Here is a 22,018-nt window from a genome sequence, read left to right as displayed (position 1 = left end):
ATTTCTCCATCTTTCTCATTCTTCCATCCCTCAGTCAACCTTTCCTTCTATCAACTCCAGAGCATTTTGTTTTTACCTCTCTTATGACATTTATTATTCAACATATATTTTATTTTAGCAATTTATAGACATTTTGATTTTTATTCTTATTGGTTTACAAACTCTTTAGGTCAGAAATCATGCATTTCTTCCCCTCTGACACTTACTATTGGAAACTGCATATTGTTCAAAATGCTTTTTGATTAGAAAAATGTCATTTGCTTAAAAGCTATTATTAAATTTATATGTTACAGCATTTAATTTTCAGAATCATCCTGCAAGATAAATTTTTTTCTGGCTTCATTCACTTTATTTTTCTCATAAAACTAGGTGGTGGCTACCAGCTTGAGCCTGGGCTATTTGCATGGAAAGTCTGGTGTGGGTCTTTATAAGGTGGTCAGTGAACTCCTGATATGGAGACCTGGTGAACACTTTATAATGAGATCAGGGGTGAACTGCAGGTAGATCTTGGAAATGGCATCAAAGTGGCTTTGGTGAAGTCGCCCAAGGTGGTGGTGCAGCCCTCAGCAGAAGGGTAGCAGTTGTCAATTCTGGCCATCAGCAGTAGCTTCTTGGGCACAAGGGCTGAGATGATGCCAGTACCCCTGGGGCAGGGATGAGAGGTGCCAGCACACAGCCACAGTGGGTGGTATGGGGTTTGCTGATCTTGTTACCACAGGAGTCTCATCCAACAGGGTCAATGGAGAGCTGGCCAGGATGATGGTCCCACAGATGGCCCTGGCTACCTCCTTAGAGCAATTGACACCCAAAGCAATATGTCTGTCATAATCCCCAGTGGGGACAAATTCCTTCAACCTGGTTCGCTAGCCAGCACAGGTCTGCCTCTGCACAGCCATAATCTTCAAACACTGAGAAAGATTGAGGGCAGGAGGAGAAGGGGACAACAGAGGATGGATGGCATCACCGACTCAATGGACATGAGTTTGAGCAAACTCCAGGAGATGGTGAAAGACAGGGAAGCCTGGAGCCCTGCAGTACATGGGGTCATAAAGAGTTGGACACAAATGAGCTAATGAACAACAATCTTCAAAACTCTGTCCTTGAGGGATGCCCTCAGGAAAAAGTCAATGATTTCTTGATGAGCAAAGAGAAGAGACATATCTCCAAAGAGGCGATTTCATGTCCTTAACCAGGCGGCCCAGCTTGGTGACAGGGCGCCACTCCTTGTCCTTGCCTCCATAAGCTCTCGAGCTGAAACCTAGGTCACAGACGCCACTACAGAAGCCTCCACAGAAGCTATTGTAGCCTCCCATTCCAGGGCTCCCAGGGTCTCGAGCCCTCTTGCAGCACCAGCATCGTCTACCATTTTGTATTTTTATGGAGAAGAGCAAGAGAAATATCATCATCATTTTTCAAATGAAGAAGCTAAATGAGTTAAATGAGTTGCTCAAAGCCACACAGATCAGAAATGGTGACTTGATCTGGTTTTAATGGTCATTTTTATTCACCAGCCTACAAAGAATAAATGAGACTGGTTGTGTAGCTGCACCTTCATTTTTATATCCTTGCTACTCAAAAGGTGATTGACAAATGATCAATCAGAATAGCATCACATGGAATACTGTAAGAATGCAAAGTCTTAGACCCATCTTACTCTTAAGAAATCAGAACTTACATTATGAGAACTCACCTCAAATATTCTTACAGACATTAAAGAATCAGAAGCACCAATCACTTTCAGTTTTAATCCTAGGTTCATTATGGTTCCTGTTTTTTTTTTCTCAAAACTTCCTAGTTTATACAATTTACCTCAGACACACAGAAAATTGATGCTCATTAGGACATGCAATTGATAAGCAGATGCAAGCCTACAATTATGGATTTGGGCATAGCTACAAAGACTCTTGAGAGTCCCTTGGACTGCAAAGAGATCCAATCAGTCCATTCTGAAGGAGATCAGTCCTGGGATTTCTTTGGAAGGAATGATGCTGAAGCTGAAACTCCAGTACTTTGGCCACCTCACACAAAGAGTTGACTCATTGGAAAAGACTCTGATGCGGGGAGGGATTGGAGGCAGGAGGAGAAGGGGACGACCCAGGATGAGATGGCTGGATGGCATCACTGACTCGATGGACATGAGTCTGAGTGAGCTCCAGGTGATGGCCTGGTGTGCTGCAATTCATGGGATCGCAAAGAGTCAGACACGACTGAGCGACTGAACTGAACTGATCCCAGAAGAATAGTAGAACCTTCCCTAACTTTCTTCTTTTCTTGTTTTTCCATCTCCTCCAATCATTCTTTGAAAGAAGAGGGTTGGTTAAAAGTCTGATGATTCACAGATGTGAAAATATTTTGAGTGTCTCTCATTAGGATTCTTAGACTGTAAGGAATAAAGTATGACTCAAGTTAGTGACAAAGAGGGGTAGCTTAAGAACACATCTGGAGTGGTTTAAGTAGTGGGCTAAGTACATGATTGTAATAAACACGTCCTCACGGAAGTGCTTCTGAACTCCATGTCCTTTACAGATCTCAGGGGTAGGGGTTTGGGGGTCTTCTCCTAGTGATCTACCACTAACGGAGTTTAGCCACTCCATCTCCTCTCTCCCCATCACTAAAGTTACCATTATCTGTTCCTGTGTCATGCCTTTAAATCCAACTCTGACCTTGATCAAAGCACCAGCTTTCAAAGTGTTATCACACACTCATGGTGGTTCTAAGTGACGTGACTGACATGGACTGTTCTACTCATTCAGTATCTATTTTCTAGCATGGTTAGAACTTGGTAAAGGTTGAACTAGAGTGACTATTAAAGATTATGCTGATTATACTATTATTATCAGATTATTATGCTGCATACATTTGCAGGGAAAGTATTTTTAAAGCACTTTCAAAAAAGAGCAATTGGGAAAACTGGGTAATAGGTGGGAGGAAATGTCTAAAAAGATCATTTCTAAGATTCATCTTGGTGTCCTCTATCTTGGAGGAGAACTGAGCTTATAGTAAATATACAGCAAGGAGTTGTTCTTATTTTTGCTTTCTCTTTCATTCAGTTGATTAGGAACAATTACCAGCACAGAATATTCACCATAGAGCTCTGGAGAAAACATAGGGAAAGCACATGAGTCAGCTGTTGACTTCTTTTTCTGAATGCTGGAATTGTTTTTCCCTCTTCTATCTGTTGGGTGGCTTTGTAAGGAAGAATGTTCATGTTCACCCCCATGGCACCTCAACACTAATAAGAAATTCATGTAGCTAGAAATTCAATAGCTAGTTTTTAGTTTGTTCTTCCTTTCAAAGAAATCTTAAGCAATGTCTACTCCTATATCAGCAGCAGATGACATATCTGTAGCAAATTTGCTCAACATGCTTACTATTTTCTGGGTCCATCACAAATGGCAATCCATTTTGGCAGATGGACCCAGAAAATGAAAGCTTCTTTGGGATTTAGACTTAATAGAACTAATTTAGATCTCATGGAAGGAACTGGAGCAAGAGCCACTAGTACAAATAAATACTTTGGTTTGTTTTCATCAGGTAGGTTACTTTGATCCACACTTGCTTAGGCTATTTCTCTTTCAAATGAATAGTCCTTCTAGAACCTATATTATTTTCCACTAATTATTACATATCATGAAATACAAAAATGATCAAAGAATAAACTTTCAAAACGGTCACCAAAAGTGGGAGACTTTTGCAGCTGTCTGTAATCTCCTTTAGGCCAACTGATGTTACCCCTCATAGACATACAGTTTACTACTAAAACAGTAGGATCACACAATTCCTCTGCTATCTCTTTTGATCAGACTGCCACCTACAACCCACTACAAAACAGAAATTTTAGAAGTACCATTGTTGCGCTTCCATCAACATTAGCTGGAATAGTCAACTGTCAATAGTCAACTGTCACAAATACGTTCTTGATGGTTTGTTATCCCTGACTTTCTTGCTCAGGATAAAAGAAGAAAATAGTAAAAGATCTCTGACAAGTTTCTCTAGTGCAGACTTAGTCAAAGATGTTTCTCTTTTTTTCTAGCCATGTTGTGAACTTTTCCAAATACAAGAAAAGCAACCATCAGAAGCCAGAAGAATCTCCAGATTCAGGGATGTTGTTATAACTGGGTCAGTTGAGCCTGCTTTCAGCTCATTCCTCATTGCAAAGCTGTCATAAGACCAATAGTTTCTTTGGAGCAAATACATTCAAATACCACCAGGTTGTGAGCCTAGGGCTGCAAAAGGTAAAGTAGTGTCAGTGAGCACATCGTGTTGAAGAAGTGTCATAATAATTGTATAGACAGCAAAAGATTGCTTTTCACTACCATGCAGCAGCCAATTTATAAGGCAAATGCAAACAAGCTATTGTCACCTACAAGGATTGAAACCCGAGTAAAAACTCCTAAGCTGTTCATTACAAGCTTAAGTGAGCCCATTAGACTTACATTAGACTTAAGAGAAAACAGAAAATAGTGCTACTGAACTGTCAGGGATATAAAATTTCTAAATGCAAGAGAAAGATCACCACAAATTCAAAAGCTGAGTCTTATTGTATTATCTATCTTATTTTCAATTTGGAAAATTCATAAAGCCAACACGGGTATTGCTTTTATGAACTTGTTAAAAGAGATGACAGAAGAAATATCTTAGCATCATTTCCATATTTGTCTTTGCTTTTTATTTTTTTCCCTGCTAGGAGTACTGCTGAGACAAAATGGGATTCAGGAGGAACTTGTTTGTTTCTAGTGTATCTGGTGCTGATCAAAAAGAATCAAACAGAAAAGAAACCCATGGTAAAATTTTGAAACCTCATTTTTGTCAGAAGTTTATTTTGATTTTATTATGTTTGATGCTCGTGAGGGATAAGACAGACATGAAAGGTTTTGAGTATAGATTTTTAGAACTGAGTGATGAGCAAAGCTGACAATTCATATTCTTATCAAATCCTTTTGAGTCTTACAAAATAGAAGTTTTCTTGAATTTTCTGACATTTTCACATCTCATCCTGCCCCAAACTTGGAGACTCTGACAAACATAAGAGCTGAAAAACATCAGAAGAAAAAATTTTCAGCAACAGACTGGTTTAGGAAAAAAAAAGTCTTATTTAGTTGAGGTTGAAGTCCCTCTTTATTGTAAGTCTTTTGGCTCCACAAGGGTATTTGACCTCAAATCTAACTATCATAAATAAAGAACTGAAGCAGAATGTAAATTACAATGCTGAGACAGAGTTTTATATTGCTAGTTTCAGGTCAAAATACAAACCCAAATCAAGAGAAAGTTATCTATGTCGTCTGGGAACTGGCAGCATTTTTGCATAGCCAGGTGATCCCAGGAAATCTTCAAGATGATTACTCTTAGTTTTTAAAAAAAATATATAAAGCAAAGAAACAACTAAATAATCTTCGTGTGTTCTGCACATGGCTCACGGAAGTCCTCTAAGCTCTTTTGACTTTCTCTGGCAAAATGAAAACTTTCCAGTTCAAGGATGCTTTCTTCTTCATCATGTCATCATGTGGCTATCATTACCACTATTATGACTACCACAATTATCTGAATATTTAATAAGTGTACATCTAATGAGCTCCATTAGGCAGTGGAAGCATGAAAGACTTCCACGTCATTAGGCAGGGTAAGTTATCAGAGTTAATCAACAACTGATGGCTGTGCTATGTTCCTATTCCTATTGCATCAGCTCCATGGATGCCACGTGATTCAGGAAGACAGCTTCCGATTCAGAGAGCTTGAGGATATTATGGTTTCTGAGAACTGAGCAAGCATTCTCTCATGAAATCCTATGCTCCTTCTCAAAAGCACTCCGTCTCTTCCAGATACAATCTCAGAAAACAACTGAACAGTTTGTGAGTTGGAATCATGAGACAAATAGTGGAGGGGATTATATGCAGCAACCAACAGGGTTGTTTCTTGTACTGTGCAGTCTGGAAGGGGACTATAATTTTAACCATATTCCCAGTGCGAAGAACAGATCTAAAGAGTGTTAACACCACTGATGCTAAGTGTGTGACCTACCTTTTGAATGCATTACACCATTCAGAGCGCTGTTAGGAACGCTACAGGAGAAATGTATGAGGAAAGAAGGCTTGAAGGGGTACTGGCTTTAATTTTCATTTCCTCTGAATTAGACTGCATTCTAACATCTCAAGTGTACAGATTAGTCTACAAAGAGGGAAATAATTATGAAAGTGTTCCAGTCACCACTGCATATGGCCAGACTGCTTGCTAGAAGCAAGGATAGGCAACAGTGTAGAGTGGCAAGAACATTTTGTCCTGCATTAAGCCCTGCTTCCCTCAGAGGTGGTGTGTCAGACGCCTGGTACCCTGGTTCTTCGAGCAGGTGAGCCAATTAGCACATTCCCTAGTCTGGAGCTGTGGTTGCTGTGTATGTGATCTGCATACTGATTCAGCTGAGATTTGACCTTCTGGGTGGAGAAAACAAGAATCCCAGGTGAGAGAGAACATTGGCCTAGATTTTCTTATCCTTCTCCCCTGTTCTTTATTTGCAGGCATACCAAGTATTTTTTTCTGACTAATTCAGAAACTAGAAAGCAGTTCTGTTTCAACTGAAATTTTAGATCAATGTATATGCTAAAAACTATTAAAAACCATGATTTTGACTTCCCTCTGCCAATTGTCAAAAAAGGAAAGCAGGTAGCTCCTTGTAATAGTGACACCCTTGGCCCACATGAGGGCAGTACTAGGTAGTCAAAAGTCTCCAGGAGCTTCCAGGGTATGCGAAGAGTCTGGCTGGAGATGAAATGTGAATGCATAAAGCAGAATCAGGTTAGTTTTTCATAAGCACAAGATTCCTTAAAGCCAATCATTATACTGTTCTAAATGTTCCTGCTGAAGGAATTAGGAAGGAAAGATATCTACCAAATTTTCCACCTGCTGGTGTAATCACTTGCCAGGAGATGTTGGAGAAAGTTTGTGATTATTCTATTTAATGCTACTTTTAACATACAAAATATGAAACAGACAAACAGACTTTTTTTAAATTACATTATCAAATGCTACTCTACATTTGTTTGGAACAGTAAAGGTGTATCTTAGGTACAGATTTTCAGTTTCTTATTGTCTGATATGATGATTTGTTTTTTTTGATAAAATTTCAAATAAAGAATTCTAGGGAAGATGGAAATATAAGTGCACATTCATTGTCAGTGGAATTTTACCACTATATTTAGTGCCTTAATGATATTGAACAGGTCTTCTTCAGACAGGTCTCTTTAAACAGTTACATAAATGAACATTGGTGTAATTATGCATTCATGTGATCTGAAGAGTTTTCAACCTTGGGAGGAGAAATCTTTTCTACCAGGACTGTTAGATAATTTTGGTTATCTGTTAAACATGCTTTAGAAATTCAAGCAAAGACCCACTTTTTAGATGGTGATGTCCCATTCCAACCTCCAGACCACAGACTTGGAATTAGCTGATGGGCTCCTGATAACGTTAGGTCACGTGAAAGCAGTGGCAAACTACTATACTAGCCTGGGGCACAACATTATAATGCAACCTGGAGAACTTTTTAGAGAGGACTCAATAGGCTCGCCTGGTGATAGTTTGCACTGACCTGAAGAGAAGAACATTTGCCTCTGATGTCATTGACATTGGCTCTGAAGTCCTTCTCCCTCTCTAAACGTCCTTCCTTCTCTTCCTTTCCTAGTCTCTGATCTCTGGGATAAAATGAAACACTGAACTCTCTGCAACTTCTCCCGTAACTTTATCCCCTATTCTGCTGATACACATACCGGAACATTCATTCACACACATGGAAACTGTTTATCCCCGAGGGGATCATTTGGTACTCAAATGGCTACCCATCTTGTGCCAGAACAATAAGATTATTGGAGAAAACTCAGTGTCTGCCTTTACATTCATTTTCAAAATCTCATTAGTATAAAGGTTATTTCTCCCATTAAATGGCTACTTAGAATAAGGTATATTAAGAAGTACATCTTTTTGCTTGCTTTAAAATGTAGCTTGGAATAGCATGATAGGAACTCTCTTCCTGTTCCATGAATGCTTTAAACATGGGAAGGATCTATTTGCTTTGCCTCTGTCTGGGATTTGGCAAGTAAAATTTCCCTGACTGATTTTTCCCTTCTAGTTTAGAAAATGACTAAAATGGCTCTGAATTTGAACCTTGCCATAAGGTTACCTTAGTGTCATCTGGCAGGTTGTGATAAGCCAGTGTTATGTAAAAATTGCTGCCCCTACCCCAACCCTTCTGGAAGTCAGTACACAAGCTCCATTAACACTTGAGCATTATTATACAATCGTTTTGTCTGCGTGGCTATACTATTTTAATGAGCATACAGGGAAGTGAATTGCACAGAAGATGTAGTGATAAACAACAGATTAATCTTTTTAATAACTTGGGACTTTGGCTGGCTGGATTTTAATTTTCCCCTCTTCTAAAATACTAAGTAGAATCTATAACATGGTAAAATGGTTTCCTATTGCTTTTGGGGAAGAGAAGATGGGATTAAGTTTAACCTATCTCTTCTCACTTGTCAGGTCCCTTAGGGCGCCCACATTAGAGCAAGGTCTCCTTTGTATTTTCTGCTCTCGCAGCACCAGACTGCCACCTCCCACTTCTTCCCACCCTACTTACAAAACCTCTTCCTAGTTCTAAGTCGATCATTAGCAAGAGAGAGGAATGAATAAAAAGAGAAAGACAAAAAGTAATTAATTCACTGAACTGCAGCTGCAAATGAATTTTCGATATAAATTATTAATTTTCTCTTTAATATTTCTGCATCGATACTGCTCTGTATCTGGGGATCGGGAGCGAGAGACTCTTTGCTTCACAGCAACAGGGCCTTGGGTAGAGACAGCAGCGCCTCACAGTAACTAGAGGGCCTTGGGCTAACATGATATGACTCCCGTTCATCAGCAGCATGCTTTTAGCCAGCAGCATTTCAAACAGGCATGGGTTTTAAAGTCTATGGTGGGGAGAGCAGGCATGAACGATCGGAATAGTTGGAATAAAATAGGTCGAATGCCTTATCTTCTGTGTCTTCTGGTGTCAGCTTCCTAAAATACGGAGACTATGACAGAAGCTTAACATGTATGATGATTCTTAAGGAAAAAGGTGGCAGCACAAATTTTGCTCACGTAGGAGGAAGGAAAAAAAATGCTGGATTGTGAAGCGGAAGTTAGAGTACGTAGGACTGGGTTCAAAGGCAAAATAAAGAGCTACAACTCTTTGTGCTTGCTGACCAAGCCTGGGCAGAGGTCTGGGAATGGTTGCGGGGTGGCAAGAGCATGGGGCTGCTGGACTACCTCCTCTGGGGTCCACATATTCAGTCGGCTCTAAACCCAGATTACAGAAGGCACCTTTTATCACTCCCTTTGCTCAAATCAAATGTTATCAGGAAATCAGCTTTTCTTGACCTCGGCAGCATGTGGATGGAATGTAAACCTAAGCATGCTATGGAAAAACTAAAAATAGTAACAGAAAGCAATAGTACTGTTTCTGTGTTCAAAGATGTTGGCTCTAAATGGCAGAGGAACGATTGTTTCCACTTAAAGTGATTGATATGTCTACATACACTTGAGAGATAGAATTTCATTACCTATTCTTTCTGCAGGGACTGACTGAACACAGTTTCAAAGGAAATAGGGAGCATATTTGTATAACAGAGTACCACTTTCTTCCACAAAATGGAGAAGAAAAAAAAAAAAAAAGGCCAGCATATAAAGGGAAAAATTGTGGATGTTAAATAAAAAATAAAGATATTGAAAGAGTGAAGAAATTACTAACACAGAAGAACGTTCAATACATACAGTAATTAGGCTTTTAGCTTTCTGTTCAATGACAGTGAAATATTTCTATTGGTTCACTTGCAGAAGTATTTATTTTTAAATTACCTGTAATGATTAAGCACAGAAAAAAATAAAGATTACAAAAGGCAACCTAACAAAATTCAATTTATTCCATAATAATACTTAAGAACTAATGCTTTAATTTTGTGTAAGGCATTTTGAAGACTTGAAAACTCAAGTTTCCCAATATCTTGCAGATGATTTTAGAAGAGAAAATTAAGAAATCTAAACTCTAATTTGGGGTCAAACATAAGGGAAAACAACTTAATGAGCTCCTAAAAATGCAATGTTCTTTTATAAAATGAGAAATCCTTCTGTAACCTAAAAAATCTGTTTTCTCTCAAATATTTTTCTCTAATGCTGTTTGGTTACCTCCTAAAGTCATTATTTCCAGCAGTCAGAGAAATCTTCAGCTGTGTAGGCGGTCCCAGTAAATTTAGCAGCCAAGCCACATTGTGACATGTTAAGAATAGGCGTCCATAAATCTTCTCCAGCTTCTCTTGAAAAGATTAAATCTTTCTTTTCAAGAATTTGCTAAATTTCTGGAAATGCTATAATATAATAAATGACTTGTAGACAAGTCTAAAGAGAGAGTAGAAGATAATGGAATCCCTTGTCTCATGAACCAAAGCAGAAGCTGAGGAAACTTCTGGACCTTTCACTTTACCCAGCAGTAAAAGAGGGAAGAGCTGCTTGCAGTAGCTCTTGGACATGAGCAGAGCCCTGTCAATACCTCCAGAGAAGCCCCTCTATTGTTAAGAGGGGTTTCCGTTTTCAGGACCAATCTCTTTAGAACAGAAATGTTATAAACAAGGTTTCAAACAAAGTAAAAGTTGCTCAGTTGTATCCTACTCTTTGCGATCCCATGGACTGTAGTCCATGAGATTCACCAGGCCAGAATACTAGAGTGGCTAGCCATTCCCTTCTTAGGGGGTCTTCCCGGTCTTCCCAACTCAGGGATCGAACCCAGGTCTTCTGCATTGCAGGCGGATTCTTTACCAGCTGAGCCACCAGGAAGCCCTTCAAACAAAGGAGAACTTCAAGAATCTGAATTTCATTGTTCTTCCTTATACATATTTGAGCAAGATCATTTACTCTGTCCCCCCAAATGTACTTCCAATATATTTCCTAAGCTTCCTCTGAATAGGAGGGCTTCCGTTGTGGCTCAAATGGTAAAGAATCCACCTGCAATGCAGGAGAGCTGGGTTCGATCCCTGGGTTGGGAAGATCCCCTGGAGAAGGAAAAGGCTACCCACTCCAGTATTCTGGCCTGGAAAAACTGGAGAATACTTCAAATATATTTCCTAATCTTCCTCTGAATAGGAAGGGCTCACTGCATTGAGCTATACATGGAGAAGGCTTTATCTGCTTAATATGTGTCTCTGTCAGTGTGGGCTGCCTTAACAAAGTGCCATAGACTGGTGGCTTAATACCAACAGAATTTTATTTTCCCCAGTGCTAGAGGCTGAAAGTCTGATATTAGAGTGTCAGTATGAATGGGCTCTGATGAAAGCCTTCTTCTGATGTGCACACTTCTCACTGCATCCTCCCAGGGTGGAAAGAGGCTAGAGAGCTGTCCAGAGTCTCTTTTATAAGTGTTAATCCCATTGGTGAGGGTTCCAATCCCCATGATCAAATCACCTCCCAAAGGTCCCACCTCCTAATACCATCCCATTGGAGGTTAGCATTTTAACATATGAATTTTGAGAGGACAGAAATATCCAATCTATAACAATGTGAGTAGGAGAAGCCTAGACTGTCTAGCATAAGCAGATGAGGGATTTACTCACAGAATACTGGACAGGTAAGAGAACTGAAGAGAGGGACTGAATGGGCTCTGGGAAAGTAGGATCCAAAGTTGCTTCAACATAGTCCAAAGAAGGGCATTCTCACTGGGGTTTCCAACACGGACGACTCTGCATCAGCTGTTTTCAAAGCATGTGTTTTGAAACTCTGATACTTCTAAATGCCAAGGAAATCCAGTCTAACTTACCAGGAGTCATGAGTTCTCTCACTGGCTGAGGAGGGCACAGCCATCAGGGTCATGTGGAATGATGAAGGCACAGTTCCCTGGAAGAAAAAAAAAAAAAAATACTCCTCTTACCAAAAGAAGAAAGTGGGGATTTTGAACAGCAAGAAATGAACATAAAAGAAAAAAGAAATAATGCCGTAAAAAAGCAAGTTTAACCACTCAGTCAGATAATTCTGGTTTAAAAAGCTGATCTTCAACTCTCTCATTAGCACTTGCTCCTTTCCCCTATACTGCATTTTTCCTAAAATAAGTAAAGTTGTTCTTATTTATATCCCATTTGATGGAACAGTGGAGAAGAAAGAGTCTGAGAAAGAATAGGAATGCTCTAGCAGGTAAACACCGGCTCCAGATACCATGTGAAACCATATCAACTAGACAAATCCATACACATTAGACACATTTATCTAGACATAGCTCCATACCCAGTGAAAGACCCTAAAACCACATGGCTATTCTTCTCTTATACCTCTGAGTATCTCCTGACTCTTACCTAAAGAGGTAGAGTCTTGCTATTTCATTTTAGATCATTCTGTTACCAGGATGTCTATTTAACTGCAATCTATTGGCACTACTCTTTGTTAAAAGTCCCCCGAAGTGTGGTTATGTTGTGACCCTCAGCATCTACAGTTTCAAGATTAGTTTCTCAGGACATCACTTTGGACAATAAATGTTTTTTTCTACTCTCCAGCAACCTCCAACCCCACATGCCAAGTCTGACTCATAAAAAAAGGACCTACAACCTGAAGAAATGGTTCTTGAGAAAATACATTTTCACCTAGGGAAAAATATATATCTCAGTTCCACTAGTCTCCAAGCTCCTTATTTATCTCTGTATGCTTGGAGCACCTAATATGTGCTTAGCATGATCATTAAACAAATAACTGAAGAATCGAGTTAGCATATGAATAAACATTTACATGTGGTTGGCTATCAACTAACTTTCATTCAGAAATATTTAGAGAAGAAATCTTAGAGATTATCTCATGTAACTCTATCACTTATTATAAGCTTAGACATAGAGGCCTAGGAAAGGAAAATGACTATAGTAGGACAGAAAATTAAAGTGAAATGTTCTGATTTTAAGTTCAGCACTTTTTCCACTGTAACATCCAGGTAATTCATAATATGTTCTCAAAGTGTGGTATCTCCCAGGTATATGTGTGTGTTTTTTTTTTTTAATAGATATCTCGGTAGACTGAAAACCGGGTTATATTTAAAAGAAGAGTTTTAGAATAATAAAGAAGCAGCCTTTGAGACTGAGGTTTGGGACAGAGACTGCCTATTTTAGTCTTAGCCCTATACATGGTCAGTATGAGATGCTCCATTCGTATAGAAGGGACGAGCACTTCCCTGCCTTCTCAATCTACCCATAATCTTCACTGTTCAGCCCCCAGACTAGGGACACCTGACTCAGGGGGATATTTCCTTGGGATGCCATGATAACCAGAACCTCTATTTATTGGCAAGCTTAAGTGATTTTTGAGGGAAGGGGGTTGCATTTCTGCAGTCTTTGTCATATATTTTTGCCCCATTCAAAGAAGAGGGCTGCTGCTGGTGCCTCCGTTGTGAGAAGGAATGCACGGAGACAAGAGAGCCACGCCAGCCACCACCTCTGATCTGCCATTGATCATCTTCACAGTTGGGTGGTATCTTAAGCTCTGTACCTACCCTCCCCCCTACAATTAAAGTGTCTCTTCTGGCCCCATCGCATTTAATCTGCTAAACACCCTTCAATTTAGGTTATATGCTGCTGCTGCTGCTGCTGCTAAGTCGCTTCAGTCGTGACCGACTCTGTGCAACCCCATAGATGGCAGCCCACCAGGCTCCGCCATCCCTGGGATTCTCCAGGCAAGAACACTGGAGTGGGTTGCCATTTCCTTCTCCAATGCATGAAAGTGAAAAGTGAAAGTGAAGTCACTCAGTCATGTCCGACTCTTCACGACCCCATGGACTGCAGCCTCCCAGGCTCCTCCGTCCATGGGATTTTCCAGGCAAGAGTACTGGAGTAGGGTGCCATCACCTTCTCCGAGGTTAAATGCCAATGACTCAAAGTTATCTATTTCAGAACTAGACCTCATCTTTTAGTTCTAGACCCATTTATAATATATCCTAATAGACTTCTCATAGACATCCCAAGTTTGATCTACCTAAAATGAAATTCATGATCAAATCTACTTTTTATATCCTGTTTCCAAGTCAGAAATCTGAGTTTCATCCTAAAACTCTCCTTTTACTTATCAATCACATCCAATTTATCATAAGTCTTATTGACTCATTGGAAAAAACTCTGATGCTGGGAAAGATTGAAGGTAGGAGGAGAAGGGGATGACAGAGGATGAGATGGCTGGATGGCATCACTGACTTGATGGACATGAGTTTGAGCAGTCTCTGGGAGTTGGTAATGGACAGGGAAGTCTGGCATGCTGCAGTCCATGGGGTGCCAAAGAGTTGGACAGGACTGAGCGACTGAACTGAACTGAACTGAAGGATTCTAGTGGTTTGAGGAACTGGTTTCAATGCCTGGTCTCTCTTGTCTAACTGTAGAGTGGTTTTCTCAGAGTGTGGATATTGGCATGATTAATACATAAAGCTATTCTGAAAAGAGATCTGGTGAAAAGTAACTCTAGCTCTGAAAAATTTCTCGGGCCAGTTAATCACCTACCCAAATGGGTTTCAACCTACTTTCCTTTCAACCTATCCAAAATGGGTTACCTAAATAATTTTTTTCACTTTGAACAAATTTGTATGAATAATATGGAAGAAAAAATGTTATCAAATATTCAAAGCAGAAAACAAACAAACAAACTTTTCCTCCTCTGATCCTTCTGGGTTAATCACGTTGCACGGGTTTGATACCACTGAATCTACTCCAACAGAAACAGGCAAAATGAAAGTCAACTGCCTGATCTAAGAGGAAGGGTTATTTTGAATCTTAAGCCAAACTCTGTGTCTTCACCAAACACCAGGGGGTAGACGTCAAATCTATTTAATTTTTTTTTTGTTTACAGAAACCACAATGATATGGGTAAATTACATTAAAAACTCATTTGGGTGATTATATCTAGCTTCATTTAAAAGTACAAGAGAGAGAGGGGTGTTCAGGATGAGGAACATGTGTATACCTGTGGCGGATACATGTTGATGTATGGCAAAACCAATACAATATTGTAAAGCAATTAACCTCCAATTAAAATAAATAAATTTATATTTTAAAAAAAGTACAAGAGCCACACCAAAAAATCAAGTGATAAAACACCTAGGTTATGACTGGCATTATGATATCCACCATTTTTATATAGGCTCTGAAACTAAGAAAAATAAAAAGTCAAATTACATTTGCCTATACTGTCCATGACGGGCTCTGGTAATACCTCTGTAAAGCAGAGACCTGTGACCTAATCTGCCAATACAGAGAAAATGACATGGATATGAATCTGCACTCTTAATAGTCTAAGAGCTGCCTGGATATACTTTATTCTCATATTCACCTTTGAAAATTGGGGTCTGGTTTAAAAAAAAAGACACAGTCCCCAAAGACTTTTCATCACACCTACAATTTAGGAAATATTTTCAAGCCAATTTTCAGTACAACCTTCTGATATAAGAAACAATTCCAGACCCATTCCCAGCCCATGAAGGGAAAGTATGTCACCACTATTTGAGCCTGGACTGGGAGGATCATTTTAAATCTAATCCATTCTTTGTCACTGAAATAGTTGTCTGAAGCTCTTTCTCCTCATCTGCTAAACAAGATCTTCTTCACCCACTTAAGACTTCTTGATGAAGTGTGATGGCTTTTAAGGAAATTTAAATATAGGAAATATGTTTTTAAGAATACTCTGAGTATGATTTTGTGCTTTCTACCTAAAAATGTAAAATGACATTTAATTTTAGATTTGTGTTTCCTCCAAAAAGCATTCCTTTCCCAAAATAATGTTTGCTGGCTTGAATGGTAAGGTTAGGGATGATTTTGGTCTCTCTACATTATAAACTCTGTAATACTGAGTCAACTTAAGAATTAAAATAAAATTTAAAAATGAAAAGGCTTCCCTGGTGGCTCAGATGGTAAAGAATCTGCCTGCAATGTAGGAGACCCAGGTTCGATCCCCTAGGTTGGGAAGATCCACTGTAGAAAGGAATGGCCACCCATTCCAGTACTCTTGCCTGGAAAATTACATGGACAGAGGAGCCTGGCAGGCTACAGTCCATGGGGTTGCAAAGAGTCGGATATGACTGAACAAAGTATGTACTGAACACATATATGTTGGACATATTTTCTAAATCATGCCCTGTATAATAAAGTTGTAACAAATAATGAGTAAAAGGGAGGGAAGACCAGTAAAGAGATGGTAAGTATAAAATTGGGCAAGCATAAGAATTATATGGAGAGAGGGACAGGCTGTCCTAGAGGAAAGAAAAAGCTAAACATTGCAAAGTTCAGATGAAGGATAGTTCTTTCATTTAGCATCTGCTACAATTCTACCTTGCACAGCATTGTGACTAAAAGAGTTAATTTAATTTCTCTCATGATAGGAAATATTTTCCTCCCAGGAAGAGTTAACCTCAGTTCTCATAAGGACCTAATTCCAAAGAATAAATCTCAAGGAAATGTTCTCAACAATGGACGTCCCTTCCTCAAATAAACACAGCTATTTAGTGTCTATAGTCTTTCAGTTTTTGCTCATCTTTTTCTAACCCTCTCACATAAAAGGCACTGCAGGATGGGCCCAGAATCTGACTTTCAGCTCTATCTGTGTTCCCATCTACCTTTCTGTAAGTAAGCTTCAAAGAGAGGTCTAATTTAAGACGTACGGTGTGTTCAAACCTGTAGTTTCAGATAAGGATTCTCTCTCTTACATAATGCATTTTAAAATGAGAGCAAAAAGCCCATGTCAGTGTTGGATTTTCACTGCTTGGCTCTGAGTATTCTTGAGGGCTTAAACTGAAGGAGATCAGGGTTTGTGAGCCACAGTAATTAGTGCTGGTGGCAGTAAGACTCATAGAACTGTTGATGAAAAGAAACCATAATTTCTGTTAAACTCCTTAGGGTCTTTTTTCTGAAAGGGAGCCTTGCTATATTTCTTTTTAAAGCTTGGATCAAATAACTAAAGCAGACGCTATGACAATACTATTTGAAGGAAAGAAACTTATGGTATGACTCAGTCACCCACCAAAAGAGACTCACTCTATACACCTACTTTTTCCTTGGCTTTACTTTCTGAGTCCTCTGAGTCAAAGCCTTTGAAAATCAGTCTGCATGTCAAATCCCCATGAAAATCTACTTGCACACATCTTTCCTGTTCATCCTTATCCATTTCACCTTCTTCAGTGTAGGCTGAAACAATTTAGTGATTCATTAATAAGGTCCACATTTACCAGAAATCTCATTTTCTCTCCAAGTTACCACTGCTTTAGTGCCCATCACGTCATTTACTAAAGACTAAGAGAAAATTCCTTTATCCTCAGAATTTTACAAATCCTCCAGTTCATCTCAACTCTCCTCCCTGAGAGCCTCGGTTACTGAAGAGACAAACTTGCATATCAAGGTCAGAAAACTGTCCTTAGCAGCTTCTACTCTAGTATACAAAATCACCTGATTTCATTTGCCCTTAAGAGTACTGAGAAATTTTTTAATTGAGTAGAGGGTACTCTTAAAGAATTAAATTTGGTGCGCATATCCTATCCAAATATCACTGCAAATAACAGATATACTGCCTGCCACAGAGTAGGTTTGCTGAATGAGTGCTTGCAAAGATTGTAGAGCTACTGTCTGAGATTATCTGGTTATGCAATACTTTATTCAAAAAATTTTACTGAACATTTGCAAGGCAGGCATAGATGCAATGTGCACTGTGACCTTGAATCCATCATCCTGCCTCCAAACTGAAAAGTAGCTTCGTCATTTTTAGATAGATGAAAATTTGTATTTCAGACATACTTCATCTTGCAAAGTATGTCTGATTCTAAAAAAAAAAAAAAGTATGAAAATGTCCCTTTATTTTGTAATTCTAGAGACATCTTAAATCAGAAAGAAACCGACTGCTTAAAAATTATTCTAAAATAAGGTAATTCAACAATCCCACTTACATATGAGGAGACTGAGAACTAAACTAAACTTATCTAAGTCAAAGAGGGCAGTTATAAATACCTTTTCTTGGGAGGTAAGGTGAAAAGGAAAGTTACAAAATAATAACTCTTATCCTTTCCTCTCAATATTAGGCTGTCTCTGTGAATCCTTTCTTCTTATTAATAGTTTTCTAGTTAATCAAATAATTCCCCATATTTGTCATATATTATTTTAGGAATGTTAGTGTAACTGCAGGTTCTCATTGATTCTGGTGCCCTAAAATGGGACTATACCTGTCTTTCCATAAACCTCTGGGCATTCTCTCCAAGAAAAAATATTCTAGATTTTAACCATTATTATTATTAGGTTTTTCTTTATGCACTACTTGATTCTACACACATTTCATTGCGTCTTTCAGCAGAGGTGAAAACTAATAAGAAACCATAATTTATTGAATGAAAGCAGTTCATTTATTCGAGGACAATTAACTAGCCCCTTTTTAGCATTCCATTTTTCCAGTTAATTTCTCTCAATTACCTTGCTTCTTTATGAGATAACTTGTTGATACATTTTTGACCCAGAGTGAATGCTTATTAAATGGGACTAATGTATTAACATTATTTCCCTTTACCAAATATTTCCAAGACATCTCCTTCATGAATATCAACAAAGAATGAGAGAAACAGGGCATGCACTGGGAGTCTGTTATACAACAGCAACATTTTAGTTATGCCGTCACATTTAACCCTCATGGTATCATAGTGAAAACTGCTTCTGGAAGCTTTAAATTTTGAAACAGGAGAACAGTGGGGCCCAGCAAGGTTCAACAGCTGGTCCAATGACACACAGTTAATGAGAGGTGGGGACAAGATACAAGTCCAAGTCTGACTGTAACAAAGCCTATTATCTTCCCAACACAGTACTCTGACTCACACACAAATGAGAAAACAAATCCCCTCTAGAGATAAGATCTGGTGACTGGAAACATTAAATGACATACAGCAGAGGGACACTTTGAGTCACAGAGAGCCAGGTGCCATTCCTGTGTTCTGGACTGAAGTCTGCCTTGAATGTGTCCTTAAAGCCCAATCCTCCGTAGGGAACCGTGTTTTCCATCTGTGTGTTGAGAGCTTCCCACTCAGGAAAGGTTCCAGATTGACATCTGGCAATTTGAAGTTCCCCTAGAGTTATATAGGATGAGAATCTGGCTTATATTTTCTTTTCCCAACACAGCAGCTCATCATGACTCGGCTGTCACTGGCTGTTACAGTGGTTGGCAGGCTTGCTGTGCGCAGGAAGTCGGGGTGACAGAGCCAGGGTGCCTCAGTGGTTAAGGATGAGGACAGAGGGCCCAAGCACTGCCACTGACTCCAACTCCTGCTTTAGGCAGTCACTTAAACTCTCTCTGACCAGTCTTCCCATCTATAAAATGCAAACAGGAATACTGAGAAAAATCCTCAGAGAAGCTATGAGGCAGAACCCCTCCACAACTAACACACAGAAAGAACAATGGAAAAGTTTAAAACCATTTCAGTGTGAGATCATTTGGCATAAATGTCATTAAAATGATTATCGTTTGGCAATACTGGTCCAGCAAGTCTTCAATATAGCCTTGGCTGCTGTGTGTAGCTAGCCTTTTAGGAACTGCTGAGGCAAGAATTGCTTTGTGGAGATTTTGAAGGACAATAATAGAAATATATCAAATTTTTAAAAAGTGCATTAGATCCTCTATTCTCCTGCTTTCCAAAGGCTTCTTGATGCCATTTTCTATGTCTTCTTCAAGTTTTGCGTGATCCATAGTATCTACATTAGAGTTTGCATCAAAGAAACTATCAGTTGAGAGTCACTAGTTCAATGAATCAATGGTTCAAGGCCAAGAGAAACTATAATGAAAGGTCCTTGGGACTTTAACTTCTGGATAGAATGGCTAATGGCTTTGACTTTCCTTGTATTACGTGGAAATAATTCCTAAGTGCCAAATTGTTAAGAGGTTTCATATTTCTATTCTCCAGTTTCTTTGGGCTCTCTAAATATGCAGTCAGTTGCACAGGTGTATAGCTTGGGCAAACACCCACTAAAGCTTTACCGGACCCTCAAGCTCATAAGAAAGTGACCATCCACACCTGTTCATGCCTGGGTGGAGTCCTCCTTTACTGCTTTGCTCCTCCCATCCATGTGAGAAGTGAGACTTGCTCTCCACAAGATGTGGGTTATATGCTATGACTGCACTTTGGACCCTCTATTTTTTTTTTTTTTAAGTCAAGGTAATGAAAGAAAGAAAAAGTGAAGGCTTTTTAATAAATGCTGCCATGGCCCAAAAATGTGTTATGCAGTACCGTGTACTGAGAAGGGTTGGGGGTTGCAGGCCACTCACATAGGTGTCACCTGGAAGTTATATTCAGAATCAGAATCCTTGGACTAACAAGATCTTCAGGTCATTTGTATGTACATTAAGAGTGAGAAGCACTGGTCTAGGACCTGTGTTTTAGGATAATTAGGAACGGTTAAGATCACAATTAAAAACCAACTACTTTTGAAATCAGCAGTTAGTATCGAGCCCCATCATTGCTACTGAGCATGTGTGCATGCGTGCTCAGTCGTGTCCAATTCTTTGCGACCACATGGACGGCAGCCTGCCAGTTTCCACTATCCATCGGGTTCTCCAGGCAAGAGTACTAGAGTGGATTGCCATTTCCTTCTCTACGGGATCTTCCCAATGCCGAGATCACACCCTTGTCTCCGGCATCTCCTGCACGGGCAGGCGGATTCTTTACCACTGAGCCACCTGGGAAGCCCCATTTACTCCATTTGTCTCATATATAAAAATTGTTCCCTCTTGTTGTCTGAGACATTGTGAAGAGCCTGAAAACTAATAAGGCATAAAGACTGTCTTCCCACCTGTGCAGTTTTGACGACTCCCCTCTACTCTTCCTATTTCTGCTTTGAAACTTGAGGATTTCTCCATATATACCTGATGCTACTCTCCCCTCTTTTCTAGGTAAATAAGAGGCCAGAGTGTCTTCCTAGCTTCCAATCCTCTCTTCTGTCTCACCTGCATCAAACTGACAACTCTCTGAAGAGCTCAGACTAGTTTTCTTTATAAATAACCCTGAGTCCTTTAGACTTGTCATACGAGGAGGGAGAAAGAAGCAGTGGAACTCTCTAACTAGCTTACTTTGGCTCCTGGATGCCAAGGCAGATGTTACAAATGACACAACATCTCTGCTCAGGGCCTCAGTGTGGAAATTACTCAGCAGAGCAGACACGGGCCTTTCTGTTTTACTGCCAGTTATGAGCTTGTGAATAGCACACCACACTGCCCTGATTAGTGGATGCCTTCCCTCCCTCCTCATAATCGCAGAGACTGGAGCAGAATGATAAGAAGAGCCTCCATGATAGCTGGAGGTGTGGGGCTGCCCTCTCTCTTCTCCTCTTTTGTTGTGCTTTTCTTAATGCAGACAACCTTTTGAAGTGTGATTTTTTTCTTTTGATTTTGACCAACTCACCTGAGCCATCAGAAGCTCCATATTTGCAATATAGTTCCCTCATCACTGTCCTGACTGAGGCTTGAAAGCACCCGTGGGAGAGCTTCGATGTTAGCGCACAGCTGCTGGGTTGTACCATTCCCTGCTGCCTACCAGGGAATGGTGGTTCTCCTATTGTACTGCAATGAATAATCACCTTAATTTTTATTAGAGGTTTATCTGCAGACCTTGCCTAACTTTTCTGAAAAGCCTGAGGGAATTTGCCAGTAGATTTAAGAGTCCAGTTAGTAGAGCTGAGGGATTTCTTCTGGGAAGCTCATCCAAGATTTCAACTCTGTCCTTTTCTTTCTTTGAGTATGCAGGCAAGGGCGGATGAGTGAGCAAGAGAGGATGTCTGGGCTGGAGCTCACAGTGCTCAGGCGTGTATGACTCATTCTCTTTGGATCCCGGTGGTATGGAGCTCTGACGCTAACCTTCCTTGACTTACTGAAGGGCACAGGAGAAAAACAAGTGGCAAGAGGCTGCATTAAGGTTCTGAGAAGAGGCACAGATGCTGTCTGGCAATGGATGATTTACCCTGTCTGTGTGATTAGG

At 39.8% G+C, this 22,018-nt stretch overlaps 1 pseudogene; it reads right to left on the bottom strand.

Annotated features, from left to right (window-relative positions):
* Positions 1 to 357: 357 nt before the first annotated feature.
* On the bottom strand, positions 358 to 1,366 carry LOC120875324 (annotated as a pseudogene).
* Between the last annotated feature and the right edge of the window lie 20,652 nt (positions 1,367 to 22,018).

The sequence above is a fragment of the Oryx dammah genome, unplaced genomic scaffold (assembly GCF_014754425.2).
Source record: "Oryx dammah isolate SB20612 unplaced genomic scaffold, SCBI_Odam_1.1 HiC_scaffold_16, whole genome shotgun sequence".
Taxonomy (NCBI): domain Eukaryota; kingdom Metazoa; phylum Chordata; class Mammalia; order Artiodactyla; family Bovidae; genus Oryx; species Oryx dammah.
The sequence above is the reverse complement of the archived record's forward strand: the minus strand, read 5'-3'. Positions and strand labels throughout refer to the sequence as shown.